The sequence below is a fragment of the Pseudopipra pipra genome, chromosome 3, assembly GCF_036250125.1.
Source record: "Pseudopipra pipra isolate bDixPip1 chromosome 3, bDixPip1.hap1, whole genome shotgun sequence".
Taxonomy (NCBI): domain Eukaryota; kingdom Metazoa; phylum Chordata; class Aves; order Passeriformes; family Pipridae; genus Pseudopipra; species Pseudopipra pipra.
In genome coordinates, this window is record NC_087551.1 from 65,451,721 (window position 1) to 65,467,667 (window position 15,947).

A 15,947-nucleotide genomic window follows, 5' to 3' on the forward strand; every position below is an offset into this window, starting at 1 on the left:
CTATTCTGACTGCTCAAAGCAGATTTGTTCTCAGGCACAGGCAGTCCACTCCCTCTGTAAATGTCCCAAACTGTGCTTCAAAGACTGAAGGCTCTTGGGGTGTTTCCCCTGTATCACTCTAGCAAGAATGGTTTTGGATGATTTTCAAGGGTTGTCAAAAAGGTATAGATGACTGGAGAGCTATACAAATAAAAGCCAAAAGAGAAAGAGAGGATCTTTTCTTTCTTTATTTTCCTTTTTTTATTTATAATTACTTATTTACTAATGACTATAATTGACTACCTCTAGAGCAGCACAATAAGAAGTATATAGTCTCCTGCCTGAGGATTGTTATGCTAATAATTAAACTGTTACCATGATCAACTAGAAACCTCTTAACTAGAAACCTCTCGAACAAATCCAGAACATGCATTGGAGTTTTTTATGGGCTCATTTCCAACAGGCTGTCTGAATAAGACCACCCTCTTTAGTTGGGTAAGAGAATTAATGGTATGGAAATAAGTCATATCATGCCAGCTGGTGCAAAGAACTGTCTTGGACTGTGCTTTTTATTGTTGTTTTTAAACAATGCAACCATTGAATTCAGCCATCCCAATAGCTTGTCTATAGCAATGACAATTAGAAAATATTTGTCATATTTTAAAAATATGACAAAAAAGGTACAGAGTGATATTCTTGGTGTATTCTGTTGGCTTCTAACAGTCAAAAACCTATGGATTTCATGAGTCACAGACTGCAGCCAGATGCACTGATTTTAGTAGCTTCGTCTTCTTACTTTCAGCTGTTTTCAGCTTTGTATTTTCCATTTTCTTTAGGTTTATTTTTAGATTGAACTCTTAGGTCAGAGGGAAGTACAGCCTTCCTGTGTTCCTGTTTCTGGGACCAGCTGTGCACAAAGTGCACTGGGTCACACCAGCTCCAATAGGTGAAATGGGTTAGATCCAGAAAATTAGGAATTCACTTCTAGAAAGACCCAAGTATCTGCCTAATCTGTTTGACTTCTCTTTTAGGAAGTTAATGGCCTGCTTTGGGCTCCCATGCTGAAGAGAAATATTGTCTCTCTATGACAAGGTGACAGAAATTCTATCATGCCATAGCACTCGAATACTTGCATGCTTGAAGTTCAGGTGAGCAATGTCTGATTGTATTTCAAAATTGGATATTTTATTTCTAAATTTAATCAGCACTATTGCATCATGTTTTCTGTGTTTTGTTGATTTTTCATGAGCTCCTCCAAAACTTCCTCTGCTGAAAAACTTGTATAGATAATTCAAGATTTTTATATAAATAATTTATTTTTAAATTACTTATTTCCAGTTTACTTAACATCTCTGTATGGAGTTGAAAGTGGGACATCTGCCTGTTCAAAAAATGGTTTTTTGTAAGTTCAGGAGCTGGTGACATTGCACAGACAGAGGGTAGGGACCTTTTTAAATGTCAGAGATTAGAAGAGGAAAGCAGACAAGAAATGTTTTGAAATTCTGAGAGGAGAAAGTAGTTTAGGAGATGAGCAGAGGCTGATGGTCTGAAAGAAGTAAGGTCACTATAGGGGTTAATAGCAGGTCTGTTAGCTCCCTGGATGAAGATATTGACTTGACAAGCTTTCCATTGTATCTTTGAAGATAAGGAAGCCAGTACGCAGCCCTAATGGAGGAACAAAGACAGATCGTAAAGCCAGTAGGCCCAGGATGTGGGAACCACAAAAAGGCCTTGAGCTTTGCCAAATGTATCAGCAATAAATCCTAACCAATTAAAATGCTGTTGCTTGCTTACCTGAAATAAGGTTGCTGCTTGCTGCTAGCAAAGGATATAAAAAGGCAGACGACAAAATAAAGACAGACATGTATTCTCCACACAACTAGACTGCTTGTGTCTTTATTGGCCGTCACGACTCTACAGTGACAGGTCACACTCTGTCATCAATTACCTCTTAGAGAAGACAAACGTGGTATGAAAAGTACATTTTACCATAGTTCCGCTACACTTTACATTAAGTCAGTTTCTAATACCCTTTAAAACCTAAAGTCTTATCATCTGATGCAAGAATCCATGACAAAGAGGTATTTAGCAGAGTTAAAGTACTACAGGTCCTTGAACATGAACAGTGCCAGCAGCAGGTAATACCGCTGGTGGAGGCAGCTCCCATTTGTGTGTCTAATCACTTGAGGGGAGGCTTACATATATGCTATAGTTTAGCAATCTGTGATTCAGTGCAAAATAGATGTTTTTAAAAACAAAAGACAAAAAAAAAAGTTTGGTTTTTTTTTTTTAAATCAAAAGAGTTGCCTCAGTTTTCATTGCCTCAGTTCCCAGTCTCTGGGACAGAGACTGCCTATTTATGACTTGACAGTCAGCGTTTCTGGACATTTCTGTAAATTGAATCTGAACTAATAGTATTCAGGGAGTGTCTAGAAAAGGTAGAAGCAACTATTGAGCCAAGGCCCTTCCATGATCTTGTATTGAGCACCAATTGCATAACAATAATTTGACTTCCCACTGGAATATGTTCTTGTTACTTTTCAGTCATTTGAGAGGCTTGTGGTTGGTCAAAAGCTGATGACAGTCTAACCCATAGAACCATTTTGTAATTTCTTCTCATGCCCTAATGTACCAGGCAGTCCATCTCAATAAGAGCATAGCAAGATACGGTATCCTCAAGTTTTGTGCATTTTGCTTTAGCTGACCATCAATTACACTTGCTGCTCTCTTCACTTCTATCTCAGTATACTTATTTGCCGTAGAACAGGAAACACTTCCATGCCTTACAGGTCATCCTAGCTTACATTCTATATTTTGCTGCAATATCAACTTGCTTCAGAAAAGCAAGATCTCTGCATAGACTGAAGAAAAAACCATCAAAATTCTATTTTGCAGTGTGAATCAAGATTTTGTGCATTTGTTTTCATTTTGTATTCAACAAGCCTGAGATGCTCAATGATGTCTTCAGCTTTCTCATCATCAAGGAAAAGCCCAGAATGAGAACCCCCACCAGGGACAGGGAATAGAAACTTTCAAAGTGTTTTAAGGCAGGACTAGAAACGAACTTTCCAAATATTCATTTGTGTGTGAAAAAACAGCTTGAATTTTGAATGCTAACAGGCAGCAGCTACTTGAGTGTATATTTGCTGGGGTAAATGTCTGAATTTTGGAAACTCTTCAGCTTTCAGGAAGAAAACTGCTTCTTGGTAGATGCAGCTGGTGTGGGCTTGTTGCAAATTTTGATGATGCTCAGACTGAACAAAGTGACGCATCCTGAATCCTTCCACTAATAAGAAAACATCACACAGAACCACCAATTGGAAGGCTAATCATGTGTTGTGCTTCTGCACATCAGCTATTTAGACTGCGAAAATGACCTATTTAGACTGGGAAAATGGAAGGCTTGGGGGCCAAGAAAGAAGAGCTGGTTCCAAAAAGAAGTAGTCTCAAAAAAGAAAGAAGGCCTGGAAAACAGAAGATGACAATCCTGGCTGCAGAAAAGAGCCTGGAAGTGGGGATCTTTCCCCAGTCAGAGTTGTGTGGAGATGAAGGCCAGGAATGCCCAGAGAGCTTGGCCAGTGATGCCAGTCTACCTGAGAACAGTGGATGCCTGGGAGTCAGTGATGTCAAAAGGTACCTGAGAAATAATCCAAAGGGAAACGACCAGCAACCAGCTGCACCACTTAGACACTCACAAGTCTATGGGGCCAGATGGGATCCATTCAAAGGTGCTGAGGGAGCTGGCAGAAGTGTTCACTGAGCCACTTTCAATCATTTGCCTGCTGTTCTGATTAACCTCTTGGAATTAGTATCCTTAGCTTAACTATTTTCTAGAAAACTTTTGCAGAGCAAAGTTTTCCTCTTAAACTGTTTTCAAACAAGTTAGTGTACGTTAAATGATCATGATTTTTTAGACACAGATTACATTTATCATCAGTTCCTACATTAATTTTAAAGTTGGCTGTTAAAGTCACCTTCAAGACTCACCTTCAAGGACCCACTAAAAACATACGTTTAGCAAATGATTCGAGAAAGAGATGCACACACATTTCCTTGTGTTTTAACTTCTCTCAATTCCATTACACAAAATGCACTAGCAGAAACATTTTTCTTCCTTCTCTTCCAGCATCATTTCTTCAGCTTGTCATTTTCCTGACACGTTAAATCTACCTAAGACTTAGCCTTTTTATTTTTAGTGTTTTGCTGCTCTCCAAAGATTTTGTCCTCTGAATAACTGAATTTCCTTTTCATTACTTCTCTAGTTCTTCTTTAACTATCTGCATACTTCAAAAAATTAAAACTATCTCTGGAGAGGGTTTTTATTCAACAGTCCAAAAAAACCCTAGGCCCTCTTGCAAATATTTAAATATAAAATATATTAATTGTTAAATTAATTAACTGCTAAATCCTGTTAAATTAACTGTTAAAGCCTATTAAATCCTCAGAGGTCCTTGTAAACATTTTTATTGTTTTACCATGCAATTAAAATATTCTTTTATTAATTAGACTTCATCAAAAATTTTTAAAAAAATAAGAAAATATTTGGATTTTATAATAATTTTCTCCCATTTGACTTTGTAATGAGAAGTTCTCTCAAACAGGAAAGAAATACTTCCACCAACCATCTTTCCACTCTTGTACCCCAGAATTATGGTCTAACCCTGATATATTCTGTCTTCAAATGCAGAGCTCTTCTCCTGAACAATTTGAAAGCACTGATCCCACAAATAGAAAGTATGGCTTCACTTCTACACATAAAATTTTTCAGGCTCCACAAGGCCTTGTTCACATGTAAAAGCAGAGCATTATATGCTGAGTTTAAGCAGAGCCTTCTTTTGTAATAGGAAAATCTTGATGGATTACTAATGAGGAGAGATTGTACAACAATCTGTGAAGCAGCAATTTTGTAAAATAAAACCATAGCTACTAAAATGGAGAGTTCAAGGACAAAATGTTAAAAGTATGTAATAGTTGGGATTTTACATAATCTCCAACAAATTATACAAAGTTGCAAAATTTAGAGTGGGTTTTAAAATTTAGCTACCTTCCAAACACTCTCCCTGCTTAGATATGTCCTTGGGAATTTGGAGTGGTTTTAAATACTAGAAAAGTTTTATTGACTGTGCCAAATAAAGGAAATAAGGAATCTACTGCAATACAACTAGAAGTCTGGTAACACTTGGTTTGAGAATTAAATCAGAGGATAAAGATATCCTGAAGAGGATAAAGGAGAAATGTATAAAGTCTCTGGCTAATAAATGAACTTGAAAATCCAAGTCTATTTAATTTTTAATTAAAAACATTTATAATTTTCAAAATATGTAGAACAAAATGGACCTTTCTTCCTGAAAACACAGCAACCCTTTTGCACAAGCTTCGCTGAAATGATTCTCCCTCCTCTTTATACAGAGAATCCTAACTGGACTGATGTTAACAGAGAAAGGCTTGTGAAGATTTCTTCCTCACTTTATTTAGAAAGTTCTCAGTCCACAACCTAAGCAAGTTTTCTGTCCTGGCTTGCTAAGGACTCACTTGTGATGATACTAAAACCAGCATTCAAAATTTTGGTGGACAGGTCTGGAGTATATTAGATTAATACTTTTCATAGCTTCCCTTCCTCTTTTTCACTGTTCTTACTTCCCTTCTTCAGTAACATTATGTAGCCTCAACACATGGGGCTGTGCTCTAGTAGCGCCACCAGAAAATATCGCAGTGATAAAAAGCTTGCCAAAAAAACAATCAACCACGTGCGCACCTTGCCAACAAGAATCTTACAGTTGCTCAAGGATTTCTAGTATCACATTATACCAATCTGGTCAAAAGGGTCCCCAAAGAAATTTCATAAGTGATGAATTTTGAGTGCTCACTGAAGTGAACACATCACTTTCTGTTTTGTATGTGCTATTAAGACAAAAGCCAGAGTTAGTAACTATACCTGTCTACCAAGGACACCAAAGAAATCTTTTAAATACTTACAGGAAAAGAATAAGCATATTTGGGGAAATTAAAAATAAATTTGTTTTAGAAAAAAAAATCAAGTCATATGCAATGCAATTATTAGCTGCATATCAAAGAGTTCTGTGTAAAACAATTAAAATTCAATTAAGGAATCAAATTACCTTTATAGCAAATTACAGGGAGTTACGATTTCTGTTAAAAGTCAAACAGGTTGTTAGCAATTAATTTATGTCATTTAGTATTGATATGTAATTAACTTCAAAAAGTAACTTTTATTTCCAATGGAAAAGCTTTCCAGATTATGTTATGAAACTTAATCAGGCAAAGGAGTCACAAAGGCATTCCTATCCTTCTCTTGACAAGCAGCAATCTGTATTGTCTGAATTTGAAAGGCAATGGTTTTTATCTACGTAATTTTAAACCAATTATGTATCTTGTCCTTTATTTATGAAAGAATTCTTTTGGTTGTATAATTTCTCCCAAAAAAAATTCCATCAAACTAAATTACAGGAGGGAAATAGATGCATGAAACAGAATAAGTAGACACGAGTTCTGAAACAAATATTAAGCAATTTGTATTTACATCAAAATAACAGTCTAAGCTGGACATTAAACTTAAACATTTTATTACTTTCTTAGTTCCACTCTTTTTTATATTTTGAACTAGAATAAAATATGTTGTTAACCAGCATATGTGTTGCATCTTGTATTTCCCTATCTCCAAATGAACCTTTAAAAACTGTTGCCAAAATCAATTGTTGTTTATGACAGAAAAGACCCTCGGGTTCTGATGGTTAACAAGGCAACCATGAGACAGCAGTGCATCCCCCTGGCAAAGACCCATCTTCTCCTCTGCTCAATACTAGTGAGGCACTGTCTGGACTCTTGGGTCCATTTCTGGGCTCCCCAGTACAAAAGACGTGAACATACTGTAGGGAGCACAGAAGGTGATTAAGAAACTGGAGCACCTCTCATATGGGGAGAGGTTAAAAGGTGGGACTACTTAGCTTGGAGAAGAGAAAGTTTAGGGGCATCTTACCCGTGTGCACAAATGCAAGATGGTGTGGTGTACAGAAGACAGAGCCAGACTTTCCTCATTGATGGATAGTAAAAGACAAGAGAATCATAGAATTAATCATAACGTCATAGAATTATGGTATGGCTTGGGTTGGAAGGGACCTTCCAAACCCTTGAAGGGTCATCTAGCACAACCCTCCTGCAATGAACAGGAACATCTTCAATTAGACCAGGTTGCTCAGAGTCTTGTCCAACCTGACCTTGAATGTTTCCAGGGATGGGGAACCTACAGCTTCTCTGAAAAACCTCTTTGAGTGTTTTATCAACTTCATAGTAAAGGATTTCTTCCTTATATCTAATCTGAATCTACCCTCTTTTAGTTTAAAACCATCACCCTTTGTCCTATGACTACAAGCCTTATTGAAAAGTGTGTCTACGCCTCTCTTATAAGCTCCCCTTCAGAAGGCTGCAAGAAGGTCTCCTCAGCATTTTCTCCAGGCTGAACAACTTCAGCTCTCTCAGCCTTTCTTCATAGGAGGGGTGTTCCATCCATCTGATCATTTTTGTGGTCCTCCTCTAGACCTGATCCAACAGGCTTATGTCTTTCCTGTTCTGGAGACCCCAGAGCTGGATACAGTACTCCAGGTGGGGTCTCACAAGAGTGGAGTAGCGAGGGAGAATCACCTCCCTCAGCCTACTGCCCACTCTTCTTTTGATGTAACTCAGGACACAGCTGGCTTTTTGAGTTGTGAGTGTACATTGCCAGCTCATGTCCAGCTTTTCATCCATCAGGAAGGAATGGGTACAAGTCAAAAGACAGAAAATTGCATGTGAGCACAAGAAAAAGCTTTTTGATTGTGAAGGTGGTTGAACAGTAGAATGGGTTACCCAGAGATGCAGTGAAGTCTCCATCCTTGGATAATATACAAACCCCATTTGAACATGGTTCTGGGTATCCAGTGTTCTGAGCAGGCGTGGTGGGCTAGATGATCTCCACAGGTCCCTTTCAACCCCTGCTATTGTGTAATTCTGCAAATAAAAGTAATTTCCAGAGTCTGAGCACAACCAGTGGAAATTATTGTGACTTTTGCTATTTATTCCAAAAGGGCATGATCAGACCTAATGGATGGGTTAGTGGCCTTGTAATACCATGAGTTTGTTAAGGTAGTGAATTCAAAGCTACAGAATAACACTGCTGTACTTAATTATTTTGTTACCTTAAAGGTCAACACAAAAAGAGTCTGGAATAGTGAGAAAAACACACATCAGATTGTAAAGGATAGATAACCCATCTGAACAAATGGAAAGATAATTATTTCTCAGAGGTTATGTGTGTAAATTAACCTTGATATAAAATGAATGACAGATGCCAGAATTTACAGGAAGCAGATTAGCTTCATGATACTGACTTCAGTAGTAGTATAGTATTTGTATATTATAATACCTGACTATTCTAATATCTATTGTTCAGTTAAGGTAGTCTCTCCCTTAAAGGAAAAAAGTTTCCTATTTTCTAAGACACTATTCTGCTCTAAAGCAAGGGGAGCTGTCAGCATGGAAACTACCACCAAAGGTTGCTAAAATCCATTTGTTTTACTTGCTTCAAACTTGCATTGCATGAAAAGGAGACGGCTAAATGTGGAGGTTTACCATGATTCATATTTGTCTTGCAGCAAAGGATTCAGAGTCCAGAATATGAGTATATTCACAAATGCAGCACTGACAAGTACTGTCTTTTGATTCTTTACCCATTGAATTACTCTACAAAATCTTTTTTTTCCTATCACCTTTCCCTTTCCCCCACCTGAAAAATCTTAAGGTCACACTGATATGAGCAGATTAATGTTCATGTAATATCCTCACAATGAGATCTCCTACTCAGCAAGATAGCTTTACCCACTAAGCTATTCAACAGGTTATAAAATTTGTGTATATGAACTTTAAAACAGAAAGCCTCTAATAGCTCTTAGTTAAAGTCCTCTCTGAGAATTCTGAGTGACAAAAGTAAGTAGGACAAAAATATATTTATATAGGAAACAATTAGAGTGCTGCTTTTCCTGCTTCCTGACTTCATCACACTGGGCTCAAAGATTCTCACATCAAAACAATGATAAGCAAGAGTGGCTGACACTGGGAAAGAAGAAGAACACAAGCAATATGAGCCTTGACTGATTAGATACCTGGCATCCATCACTGAGCTCAGAATGCAGAAACAAAAACTGCACCTTCAGAGTATCTAAGCACCATGGTCTCCAGCACTGCACACGCTCCCAGCACTGTCTAGAGACCTGTTATGTATCAGTTGCAGCCAGTGGCTAATTGTTAAAAAAGTCTGAGGAGGGAGGAGAACACTTGAAAACACAAGACACTATATTATAAAAAAGGAATCCCCTGTATTTAATCTTCACTCTTTCTTTCCTCTCTACCTTTTTGATTGCTCCATCTCACAACAAGGCTTCCAGAAACAACCACTGTTTATATCTGAGATTCAAAATTCTAGCTGTAAGACACAGTCACAGTTAGCTACTAGTGATGTAGTGCTGTGCTGGTTTAAAAGTAAACCAGCTGGAGAAATGAACCCAACTCGAGAGATTATAAGTCAGAACTACAACTTACTAAAAAGATCACAATAAATACAGTGATACAGAGAAAAAAATGGTTCTAACCCACAAAGACAGATGTATAACCCAGCACTCTGGGAAAAAAAACAGAACAGTGTTTGTTGGCCCCTGTACTGAGCACCACGTGGCTCCCTTGGGGAGTAAAAGGAAAGGAAGACCTGTTGGTCCAGCTGATGGTCGCAGTTCTGTTGAAGTAATGATCTCAGGCTTGTCGTGAGTGGCAGTCGCAGTCCTGTTGGAGTTCTGGTCCTCCTCTGGATCCAACGAGTGGTACCAGAGGTTCAAAAAGCTCAAGATTATATGTGCTCAGGTTCAGATGGGAATGTCCAGTGTCTCCTCCAAGGCAGGGAGCTTCACAATGGGTGATTTAACTCTGTGAGTCATGGGATATTTTTGTAATCTCTGATGGTCTAGATCATCGCAGCTGCCTATTGTGACAGTCCATTATGACCCATTAGCAGAGATGACCCCTCGGGCTGGGTGTGAAGGTGGTAATGCCTCCCCAGAGGGGAGTTATCACAGCTGAGTCATTGGTGTGAAGACAAAGAAAATCCTCAAAGAGTTTTTTAATACCCAGCTTGTAGCCTGAGGTGTCAGGTATGCCCTGGGCAGCTGCTGGAAATGACCCATTTATTAACAGTCCATCAGAAATGACATAGAAGGTGTAGATATAACAGTTTTGGTTATATCCACATAGTGATAAACTGGTCCTGGCCCCTATAACTAGAACAACTGCTATTAGTTTTCAGCTTCATATATATGTAGATAAATATGTCCACATATCGACATAGGACACAAACATCAAATCTCAGAACCAGCAGCACATTTGTGATGTTTATAGAGTCAATTTACTAGCACAGATTTAGAAATGGAAGAAAAGATCAAAGCCATTTCTTTTTCAAGTAATACAGTCAATTTTGTTTGTCTGGTTTTGGAAAGAAGCTATCATAATGTATAGTCTTAATGAAAACTTTCTGTGTTGATTCTCTGTTGGTTTTATTGATGAAAATCTGAAATTTCTGTCTGTGTTGAATTTAACAATAGCTTCACATGCTAGTACTTCAGATTTTGACTTGATATCCATAAAATGTCAGAAATTTTATCTCTACACACTTATTCAAATTAATATTGTCATTGACAAGAGACAGCAAAGATCAAATGACACATCTTATAGAGCAAAATGCAGATATTAGTAATTACAGGCATCCAAACCACTTTACCTTGCTACGACTAGAATTAACTACATAAAGAAAGGAAAGCAAGAAGTCAGAGGCCTCTCATTAAATAAGTACCAGTCCAGTTTCTCTCTTATTTATTTATCCTATAGCTCTGTTCACTATTTACTCTCCACCATGCAAAGACAGAAAAGTAGTGATTTTTTTTCCGGGATTTCCTCTAATGGTCTCAGCAAGTAACCATAAATCTGAATGTTAAAACAACATAAGATAATATTATGCATTTACCCTTCTTAGGGTCAACATAGTGTACATAAGGTAAGCATTAAAAACAAGCCAACTAGACTTAGACCAACTAGAAGCACCCATTTCTCACACACAGAATAATGAGCATGACTACAGTGCTATATCCAGTATTGATTTCAACACTTTGTCACCTATAGTTGTTGAAATAAATCACCCCCGCCACTATTGCAGCATGTAGGCAGTCAAGTTATGCAAGTGGTCAGTAAACACTCTGACCAACACAGTGAGGTTTTGTGAGCAGGCTTGATGCCACCAACCAGCTCCATAAGCCTTGAACGTTCAATGATGGAGATGCCACCATCCTGGCAAAGCAGGAGTGGCAACACCCCTCGCACATCTCACTCACTTTGGGTTCCCAACCCCTGAGACCATAACGATGTTTCAAGTCCGCAGGAGTCCCCCCAGACACGCTTAGAGGAGTTCTGAGTCTTTTGCATAGCAATAAACCTTTCCAGCACACTAAATTTTAGGAAAATAACACTTGCAGTCATAACTGCAACTAAGAGTCCAGGATAAGGTTGCAAAGCCCATCACAGGATTTAAAAGCTTATTTCCATGTGGCTAAGCCTAGACTGTGTCCTGTGACTCACTGTACGATCTTTCTGCTTAACCAAACCGGGCATCTACCTGAGGCACAAGACATTTTCTTTGAGGCCAAATGCCTAGTTCTCCTCTCACTGCAGGTTTATGGAAGCAGTGGAGTTGGTTGCCAGACAGGAAGCTGGGAAATGTTTTGAGGTCTTATGATTTAGATACAGAATTTTGATGACACACATGTCAGTTCTTTATCATTTCCACAGTATTCCTCTAAAAGATATTTCTCTTCCCAAGCAACAGGATACCTATGCTCTTTTTGTTTTGTACCGCGATTCAAAGTTTAAAACTGAAAGTCTCAAAGATGTCATTAACTCAGGATGCTCAGTTAGAGAAGACGTGAGACTGACTTAATGAAGTAATTAGAACTTTATATGAATTTTTACATGTAAGAAGAGCAAGAGACAGCTGGTCAGAACTTCTGAAAGTCAGATAGCAGGTGTGGATTGCTGGATAACTGAAAAATTAAGAGCTTAGTTTTAGCAACCATATGTAACAACTTCAGGTAACAGCCTATAATTACATGGAAATAATACAGAATCAACAGGAACAAAATCCTTGACAATCTGCTGTTTTGTCCATTAAAAGAAATCTTTTTTTTTTTATGCTGTTCCCTTCAGAGGTCTGGAGTCATTCTTCAGTGAATAGAAAATTTGGCCGAAAATGCAGTTGTAGAATGAAGAGAGTAGGAAAGGATTAAAAAGAAGACCATAAGAGGAAATTAAAGAGAATATACTATCACAGAATAATAGTGTATACTGCATCAGATGAAAGAAAAGAGGCCTTCAAGTATAAGCACTTTGACGCTTAATTTCAAATAGCTGTCTGCTTTTGAAATTCTCTTATATAGGGAAGAAAAAAATTCAATATATTGGTAAGATGAAATACCTTTTCTTGGTTTGTTTTTCTTTTTACCTGACTGTAATAAGAATAAAGTTTTTCTAAAACTTTTCTGTTTAACTTTTGAAGCTATATGAGAAATAAATAGTATTGCCAAGGCTGTATTCACAGCTTTACTCATCCACTCTTTTTTAGTGTCTGCAGCAAATTAGGTAGGACGTAGAGTCATCAAGCCTTTTTTCCATAATCTGTGGTTCAGATCCAGAAAAGGTCTGTACTATATGACCACGAGACAAAGATTTATGTGGATAATATAGCATACGATTAAATAATCACAGACAGTATTGTAATGCAAATACAGAAAGACACAAATGGGGATTGGTTAATCATAATCACAGAATCTCAGCCTGGCACTAAGACCTATATTGTTAGTATATCTAAGAATGAGAAACATATCTTCTCAGGCAGCAGTATCTTAGCACTATGGTCATTTCAAAGATGGAAAGGTTATGACAAAGTAGTCATCAAGATTTTTAAAACCTATCTCTGCAAATGCGTCCCACAAAACCAGCTACATCACATTCATTTGGTCAGCCTCTTGATCTGTCCATAGGTAGAAGAATATATAATAAATTACTAGACTCACAGCTGTGCAATTTGCTCAAAAGATGCTTTTTTCATAACAGTAGTAGCTATATTTTTCTGGTCTTTCTACGAAAACCAACTCAAGCAGACTGAAGTCAGGTAAACCTTTAGTACAAAATTTGTATGTCTCTGGAACTACCACTAAAATGGTACCTTGTCTGAGGGCTGCATGGTGTTGTGATGCTATGCCAAAGACATAAGAGTTTTCATCTGTTTACCTTTGCAGATAAAATGCAGCATAGAAAGAATAACCTCTTCACAACAGGAACTGGCCTAAGACACCTTGTGATATTTTATGTAAGTGACAGATAAGTAGAGTTTTTATTTTAGTTACCTGCTCCACCCTAGAAACAGGAATATCAAAATCTGATACAAACACTTATTATCTAAATCTAATCTCACATATGGATATCTTTAATTAAAACTACACAAACTGGACTATGGAAATCTAGAAGAATTCCAGTAGTCGGTTCAGCTCATTGAATTAGCAGTTGCATGATAGTTACCATTGTTAATGCCCTCCCTGTTGCTTTTCCCTGCTACTGTAAAGTGCATAATCAGCCACTGCCATCTGCACTGACTTTTGGGAGGGCTATTTCACATTTCCTGACTGTTGCAGCATGCAACAGTAAGGGCAGAGCCACCTCTCTTCAGAGGTTAGCTGGAGGACCTTGGTGAATCTGCTCACATTGCAATGCTTATAGCAGCAACTCAGTTTGTTTTCATGTGTTGCCCAGAGAAAGAGGAACAACACTCACAGAATATATCTTTATTATAAGAAGCCTAGTAAGAATCTAAGTTTAAATCATCTTCTGTCTCCACTACTGGTAGAGAGGCAAATTCGGGTTTTCCAGGAAATTCCTTTTGTCCTATTCTGTCCCAGACAGTTCTGTTCATGAAAAATTGTGTCATGTTGTGTAAAATATAAGTACTTTGAGCTTTTCACACCACTTAAGAAGTTCAATGTATTCCAAATATCTAAGCTTAACACTACATACATCTTTCTGAGCCTTACATATTCATTGACTCATTAAAGTGGAGAGTGACAAAGGGCTTAGATGGTGTGCATATGCATATGTGTAGACTGACATAAATCACAGGTTTGAAGTGTTATTTGAAACAGGACTGAGCAACTTTGCAGAACACACTTACTGTTAGTAACCCTGTATAAGAAAGTTTAAGAAGGAAAATTAAATTAGCACCGATTTTATTTGTGTATTTGCTGCTTTTTGTAATATCCTGTATGGTTCAAAAGTTACCATTCTGTGACTGCAGCCTGTAGACACACCTTTCTGTTCCACTGAAAGCTGCTCTGTCAGGCATTTCTTAAGCCCCCTCAGAAAATTTTCTTTCTAGAAATATCTCGTAAAGAGAAAATGTATGTGGGAAGAAGAATAAGCTACCCTCCTGTGCCACTGATCTAATTTGCAACAGTATAACGTAGAAAAACAAATACAAGTTTTAAACACATGAAAGTCATTAAGCAAAATTAAGACTCTCATACACCAATATAAAGTCATTTAGAATTATATAAACAACAGTGTCATCAGTCCAGTCCGGATTGTGGCGCTAATACTATTGATAACTTGGCTTATTTGCTCCCACATTGCTCCTTTGCTGAACAGTACTACTCAGAATCTCTGGAGATGTCTGACAAATGTTTTATTCACATGCTGATGTGTTAGCTCCTGCCTTTCTCACACCTTTCCATGCAAATAAAACATTTATTGAGCTCACAGAGGGGTTAACAACATTTGTTTGCTAAGAAATTGTGTGGTGCAGTTTAGTACTTATTGAACATTTGCCTGATGTGTATTGTACATCTCACAGGACAGAATTATCTTTCTGGACTCGTAAGCCAGCTCTGATTGCAAATATTTTGCTTTTTCATGCATGTTGTTTTCCAAGGATCAGACTCTCTTTCACACTAGGACTGTTTTACACCTTTCAGACAAAGTGGTAAAACAACTTAATGGCTGGAGTAGGGTATACTGCACCATTTATACTGTCACAGTCATGTAATGACAGCTTTGCACAAGCCAGAAAAGCTGACTAACACTATTAGTGACATCAATGAATGGACAGAAAACTCTACCTTCCTTCTAAAAACATATACCTTCAAATCTCTGGGAGTTTTGCAATTTGGACATGTTACGCTGTTCTAGGTCCTGTTCTCCTCTAAAATCAAACTGGATTTTTCAGAACTGCATCATATGTGAGATATTGCAATCACAATCAGAATTAAAAGGCTAGCTGTCCTTTGTGTCAACTATTCAACTAGTGGTGAATTCAGATGGAGAATTCAGTGTTTGGCAGGCAATACATAGGTAAATGAAATTTGTCTAGACTTTGTCAAAACATCTAGCTGAAACATCAGGGAACACTAGAAAGAAAGTGGTGTTGCTCAGCATTTCACAGTGTAGTATCAGGGTCACAGATGTCTGGTTTACTTACTTTATGCAAATAACCATTTAAATTTTTTTCCCACTTCCACATCTTCATTTCATTCTATGGTAATTTGAACTTTTACTAATCTACACCAGTCACGTGCAGTCACTTGTTAAGCCCATATAAAAATGAAAGTTTGTTTGGTTTTTAAAAAAAATAAAAATTAATCTCCATAAAAAAATAAAGATTTACCAGCAAACTGTGGTATTGTTTGCTAGCAAATAAGTCCATAAAAAGGCTAAGTTATAACTAAGTGGATCAAAAAATGCCAATCAGGAGTTAAGTCACGAAACATTTAAAAGAGTGAACCACCCAGAAGAAATTACATGATCTTGACTAGAGCATACAGACTCTGGATTATGCA